Source organism: Capsicum annuum, chromosome 10 (assembly GCF_002878395.1).
Source record: "Capsicum annuum cultivar UCD-10X-F1 chromosome 10, UCD10Xv1.1, whole genome shotgun sequence".
Lineage (NCBI taxonomy): Eukaryota > Viridiplantae > Streptophyta > Magnoliopsida > Solanales > Solanaceae > Capsicum > Capsicum annuum.
In genome coordinates, this window is record NC_061120.1 from 60878550 (window position 1) to 60886014 (window position 7465).

At 35.8% G+C, this 7465-nt stretch overlaps 1 non-coding gene across 1 annotated transcript; it reads left to right on the forward strand.

Annotated features, from left to right (window-relative positions):
* The first annotated feature begins 1200 nt into the window (after positions 1–1200).
* Positions 1201–1307, forward strand: LOC124888316. The gene has a single exon (XR_007046443.1). It is a non-coding gene; the product is annotated as a small nucleolar RNA R71 (small nucleolar RNA).
* The last annotated feature ends 6158 nt before the right edge of the window (positions 1308–7465 follow it).

The following is a 7465-nucleotide window of genomic DNA, read 5'->3' on the forward strand; positions in this document are numbered from 1 at the left end:
TTAGTTTGGTAGTCCTCGGTTTTCCTAATCTAAGCTTGTGAAATATGGCATGAGGTATTACGTTTACCCTTGGTCCAAGATCGTATAATGCCCTTTCAAATTTAAACATTCTGATGGTGCATGGAATTGTAAATGCACTGGTGTCCTTCTTTTCCACAAATTTTCTTGAAATAATGGCACTATAATGATGTTTTATTTTAATTGTTTCCTCTCCTGAAGCTTCTTCTTAGATACCAAGTCTTTCATGAATTTAGTATACCCCGACATGTCTTGTAGAGCTTCAATAAGGGGAATTTTAATGGATAGAATGTTATATTTATCAAAGAACTTATTAAGCTTTGCCTTTTTTCCCTTTTCATTGGACCACTTGGGGAAAGAAGGAGGCATAGGGCTCAGTGGTATAGAGATAATTTGATAATCATTTGTCCTTTGCTCTCCCATCCAAATCTCATTTAGATTTGGTTCCCCATCATTGGACCTTTTTCTTTTCGCCTTTTTCTCTTCCCCACTTTGTATTTCATCATTTACCTTTCCATGAGATACCTCGATATTTGATTTACTTTTTCCTCTAATTATTGAATGGTGGTCGAGTGGGATGTAACCATTTGGTGGAGCATAGTGAAGTCACTTCAGATCTCATTTACTATTTCGCTGGTCATCTTAACACTACTCAAGATTCAAGCCAAAGTATCTCCATTGATTTCCTTTTTTTCTTCATATTTTGCCATGCTTAGAATCTCACAGTTTCAACCTTGATTCCCATATTACTCTATAGAGACAATATAGAAAACCTTTGAGATTTTAGGTAACACATTCAACTTGTTATCGGTCACCTCATTCTCCGTACTCTTAAATAGTTGAACTTCTCTCACATTTATTAAACTTTCACTTTTGATTGGGTCACCTAACATATGCACAATTAGGAGTTTGAGGCATGACATCATCTTGAACATATTCACAACTTTCTCCTCCTCTTTATGTTTTTCATCTTGGTACATAAAAGATGAGGAGGGAGCCCCCACAGCCAACTCGGTATTCTTTATGTCCCAACCTCTACAGAAAATTGCCACTCGATCCAAGACTTTTGAAGCAACCCCATATGGTGAATTAATGAATAATTCACCGGATGTATTGTCTACTATAGCCTTATTTAATGGATCCAAATCCCTATAGAATATTTGGATAAGCATATTCTCCGGCATTTCATGGTTAGGGCAATTTGCGAATATTTCCTTGAATCTTTCCCATGCTTCAAGCCATGGTTCTTCATGGAATTTATGAAAATTAACAATCTCATCCCATAATATCAACATCTTTGAACGTGGGAAGTATGGACTAAGAAGGCTTCCATAAGACTTATCCATGAAGTAATGGACCCAGCGGGTAATGATCTTAGCTAAAGCACCACCTTTCCCATAAGAGAGAAAGGGAAAACATGCAACCAGATGGACTGTTGCGATATGTGAGAAGTATTGAAGAAATCATAAACTTCGACATATCCCTTCAAGTGTGCATTTGGGTTCTCATAGGCTAAACCCCTAAAAATTCCCTTTAAATGGTGTAATTTAAACCTTACACTTGTGATGAAAAAAACTCCATGCTCTTCAATGGACGGAATACAAATAGAGCTATCATGACCTTCGATGCCAAGGAACTCCGAACCACCTTGACTCATGATTGTATGGAAAGAAAAATGCTTACGTAAGAAAAAATAAAAAATAACAAAGAAGGTAAATCACACCGCCCCGGGTATACCTAAGTGATAATCACACCACACAAGTGAAATCTATATTCCACTCTACAGCAATGGTGCCATTTCGATAACGCTCAACCTACTCCCATTCTGAAAGGGTAAGGCGGTAATTGTAAATATCCCAACTCGGGTTAGGGTCAAATCCATAAGGATTGAAATGTAAATTTCAAGTCCTATGGGAGCTCTAGTTACTAAAAGGATACCCAGAATGCAAATAAAAACAACATTTAAAGTAAGATGAGGGGTTTCGTTTGGAGTTTTCTTATAATAATCTTTGGTCAAACAACACACTAATATAACACTTTTGATTTAAAAAAAGGATTGGAAGTGATGTTGGGATTATGCCTGCCTAAAGATAATTAGCATATGGGTTAGTAATGACTTAACATATATCTTAGTTGTTAAGTGAGACATAGGTTAGATCGAAGGTCTTTGTGGTTAGTCTTTCAACAAAACTAAAAATATATCACCCATTGGATCTTTCGAGCACCTAACAAGTGTGTCATTTATAATCACTCAAAACCTCAATTAAACATCCCTATTTCTAGGAAAATACTTATGGTATGACTTACTCTCAATTTCCACTTATGTATAAGACTCTAAAAGGTAGCAAACCACAAACTTCATGTCCACCATTGCTTTCTCCCCCAATAAAAATCTTTCAAGGATGTTATGGGTTCCCATATGTTCACCCCCATCCCTCTTTCAAGGACGATGAAAGGTTTTTAGAGTTTGGGATTTTCACCCATCAAACCCATTTGAAGATTTGGAGTTTTTACTCATAAATTAAAACTATTAAACTCAAGAAATGGTGAAATACCTACTTAACAACTAAAAATCATGCAAACAAACCAACACCCACACACAATTACACTTTAGTTCAACATAATTCCAAGACTAGAGAAATTAGCTACTCATGAGATAAGGAGAAAGAATTTTACCAAGTAATTCATCCATGGAATCCATAATAAAAGTAAAGACAATATTCAATTCCACACATCAGTTTGACCAACTTCTCCTTGTAATAACGTGTACAACAATGATAAAAATAGAATTTTCCCCAAATTCTAGGGTTTTAACAATGTCACTAGGCTGCAATCACATAGATCCTTTGTGACCACAGTTACCACGATCGTAGTCAGATCTATGTGGTCATGGCTAGTGACTTCTGTACTGGATGCGATCGCGGTCCTTAGACCACAATTGAGGTAACTGCTGTTTTGTCTGATCCATGTCTCCAGGTTTGTGCCATTTAAAATATGGATATTAATGAAATTAATCATGATTATGTCTCCTTCATTCCTTAGAAACCTGGTATCATACCCAAATAAAGAGTGTAAATGAGTGGTAAATTCACCACTCATCAACACCCCCAATTTAGAGCTTTGCTAGTCCTCAAGCACACACTCTCTTATCATGAGACTCTACATATTTATGCCCAAAGTTCATGCCCCAAAGATTATAATGACTTCACTCTTAGTCACTACCACAAGTATCTCCTTGCACATGGTTTAAGCTATTTTCACAGCACCCCTCATCATAAAATGCTGTATTCAAGAAGTCAAAGGACTTTGAAGAGAAAGAAAGCAATAAGAACCAATACTCTAGATGTGACTCACTTTTGACCAAACCCAAGAGATAATCCTTTTTCCTCATTGCTCAGAGGATGATAAATTACCCACCTCAACTCATTCACATGCCTCCTCACAAGAAAGAAAATTTCACAGAACAAGCTACGTAAGATGCAACAAGAAATCTAAGTGAAAAAATTAACTCTCACACAAAAGAATTCTCTATGTCCACAAGTGTCATACCATAGGTTTTCCCCTATTTTAAATCACCACTACAGAAAGTAAATGGTTGAAGATCTCAAAGGACCTTTTGAGCTTGTAATATAGGTTCGGGTTATGGTAGGATATCATTTGGGAGCATCATGCCTACACCCTTCCTTGAACATCTGCATCACACTATTTATTCCACCTTTATTACTATGGGCCATTCCTGTTTAATCTTTTCTCTTTTCATATGCCTACTTTTTGCCTCCTTTTTTCACCCATTTGCTTCTTGCAACTTTCATGAAATTATTTCCTTTGTTGGACCCTTTCTTTTTCTATTCATTATATTTCAATGCTTAGGCACTTACGCATTTTCACTAACAATTTTATGGCCCCAAACTTACTTCTATCAATCATTACGACCTCCAACTTAGGATTTTAACCTCAAGTTGCATTTTCAAGTTCATGGAGAGTATGGTTTAAAAGAGGGATAAAAAGAATGATTCATGTCTTCTAATGTGTTTGCCAAATAAAGGTCCAAAGGCTTAAAGTTGGGATTACATTTATTCATGGATAGGATTTTTAGGCTAAATTGGGATTCCAATGTCACAAAGATGGCCTAATATAATCTTTCCAACCAAATACAATAAAAATTAGCTTTAAAAGATTAACGGGGAAAGATTTAGATAACAAGAGTAAACAAGATATGAATGCATATAGATCACCACACATGGCATGCAAAATTCACTAAGGAGTCTCAATTTCCCCTCCTAATAGAGATAAAAATGGAGTATCTATCACTCTTTACAAGTCAAATATTTGTGGAGTCACAAAAAGAGAAAGAGTTTTTTTACAAGGTTGATCATATCCATGCCCTTGATTTTTTTTAAAAATAAACGAAGGGGGTTTCTTGTTTTATAGTTGAACCATTCCCAATTGTAACACCCCAAATTTGGTACCCAGAATGCCACACGATGCTCATGACCCTGAAGGACCACAAGCTAACCCATGACTAATATCTATAACTGAGCACTGCATAATATACTGTATAAATGCATAATAAAAGGCTAAAAAGCTATAAGGTTCAAAAATCTATTAAAACATAACATCTAGTGAATGGTATATCAATACCAAAATAACTAAAATAATTGTCTGAACATGCTAGTTTGAAAGCCTCTAAACTATTTGAATAAGGAGTTGATGGGACAAGTCCCCAACTAACTCCAACTGCTAAAATAAACTAAGTACTAAAAAAATGAAATAGTCAAATAATAGCATCCTCAAATAATGAGGACTCAATGCTAGTCTATCTGCTAAACGACTAATCTACTAAGGATGCTCTAGAGATCGTGCTTCTGAACCTATGGTATAAAATATCATAGTAAAAAATAAAAGTATGAGTCAGTACGTGAGAATTTACTGGTACGCAAGTGAGAAAAGCTGAATGCAAAGGTTCATATGCATGAACTATAACTGACTGACATAAATATGACATGACTATATGAGGATACATTCATGAATATATGAACTGTAACTGAAGTCATGATAATATTGAATCTTAATACTGATAACATGAGTTTTGTATTAACTGAGTGATTGTGTCTGACAGTGCTAATTATAATGGAACTAGCTGAGTTCCATGCTGAACTGTGTGACTGTATCTGACAGTCCTGGATCTAAAGAACTATCTGAGTTCTTTTACGGAGACTGAGACTGAGACTGTGGGAAATAGTCATTAAACTGACTTTCCCTTAATAAGCTATTATAGCTGAGTTGGGGTCCAATCTGTAACCCCAATTGAAAGGGTGTCAATACCACGCTACTGTTAATGACAAGTTGTGAGTGACCCTCATCTGGAAGTGTTGATTTACCTCATAAACCCTCAATTGACAGTGTTGATATCTCAACCTATGCTGGCTATATAGTTTTGGAATGCAAGGATTACTTCTAAAGGTCACACTCTCTACTGTCACTATGTGCCCTCATCCTTAGGTTCACTTGGTGGAATCCTACTCCTAACTAAGTAGACACTGAACTAATTATACTGAGATAAACTTGACTGAGTTCATTGAGTTTCGTGGACTGACAGAATGTTACTGAATCCTATTAACTGACTGAGTTCATGAGATTATTGAGTTTTCCTGAGTCATGTGACTGACTGAATTCTATTGATCATGGCTTGACTAAGATTATCATGAAATTGACACTGGTTCTAGGCACACAACTAAATGTTTGACTATAAATACCCCCATGACTCGATAACATAAAAGTAATTCATGGTACAAGTTCGAAAGCACAACAATGGCTACACATATATCCATATTCATTGACTTAGATATTTCATCAAAACACTTGACATATATTAACTTGTACAGGAATGGGGATTTAATACTATCATACTATAATGGAACTTTTTCCTTCACATAGGCATTCAATTAATTATATAGGGAGCATACTATGGTTATACCATCATCAATACCTCTAATTATCATGGTTGCATAAATAAATTTGCAATTTGAAGGGTTTATCATTAATATTATGCAAATCATCACATGCTAGGATTAATTATTGGAACATGTAATTTAAAACATGAATCAAACCCCAACAACAATATGGACATGAATTTCAATTCAACTAAATCATGAACATTCATAAATACACAATCTTTGAAATTTGAAAAGAGATTGTTGAGCTTCATGGGTAAAAGGGACCCATAAATCAACACTTGACATACCTTGATTGTGAGTTTCTTGAATTTTTTGGACTTGAAGAACTTGAATCTCTTAGTTTCTTAAAGAAGGGTTGGGATCTTGTTCTTTGGGAATGATCTTTGAGATAAACTCTAATTTGGTGTTATAGATGAATAATTAAGTTATGAGCCCTGGTCTGGTATAATTAGGTGTTAAAAGGGTGGAAAAGACCCAAAAAATCTTATAAAAAATGGATTTAAATTACAAAATGGGATCTGGGATGGCTTGGGTAATGGTCCATCGCAAGCTCGATGGCCCATCGACCTTCCCGTCATACTAGTCCAGAATGTGATCTTTCTGTCTTGGTTGCGACGGTTTGGGCGACAATGCATCGCTACCTCGATGGTCCATCGGAAATTCCATCATGACTATCCAAAAGGTTGACTCACTGCCTCCGCTGCAATGGTTTGGGCGATGGCCCGTCACTAGATTGACGGTCCGTCGACCCTTTTTGTTGCACCTGGGAGGTTCAGACTGCTTTCTGTATTTTGGCCATAACTTTCTACCCCGATATCAGATTTAGGCAAATTTGGTATCGATGGAAATCTTATTCAATTTCCCACACAAAAAAGAGTCAAAATATTGAAAATTCCATGTGTATAAAAGTGGATTCATCATTTAAAGAAAGTTTTTAACATTTTTAGGATGATTTCTAAGTTAGGTAGAAGTACGGGGTATTATAATATCTCTCTCTTAGGAATATTCATCCTCAAATAAGACTGATTTAGATAGGAGAAATGATAAGATGAAGTACATACTGAACATAAACAACTAAAACATGACTACATGACTGACATTATTGAGATTCATACTGATCATACATATTTGATGCATGGTCTTATGACTGAGATAATACATGAATACATGACTGAGAGTAATGATAAGCTGATCACGCATATTTGATGCGTGAATACATGACTGAACTGACTCATGAACATGTAACTGAACATGTAAAGGTAAAGATACCATGTTTGAAATGAAAACTGAGCATGGTTTGTAACTGAAATTTGAACCATAAGCTGAATGAACTTAAGGAAAGCTATTACCTTGGGTTGGGTTTGAATTAGCAGAGAAGAGGTAAGGATACTTGGTCTGCATATCTGCTTCTACTTTACAAGTAGCTCTTTCAACAGACTGATTCCGCTAAAGAACTTTGACTAGATGGATTTCCTTGTTCCTCAGTCTGC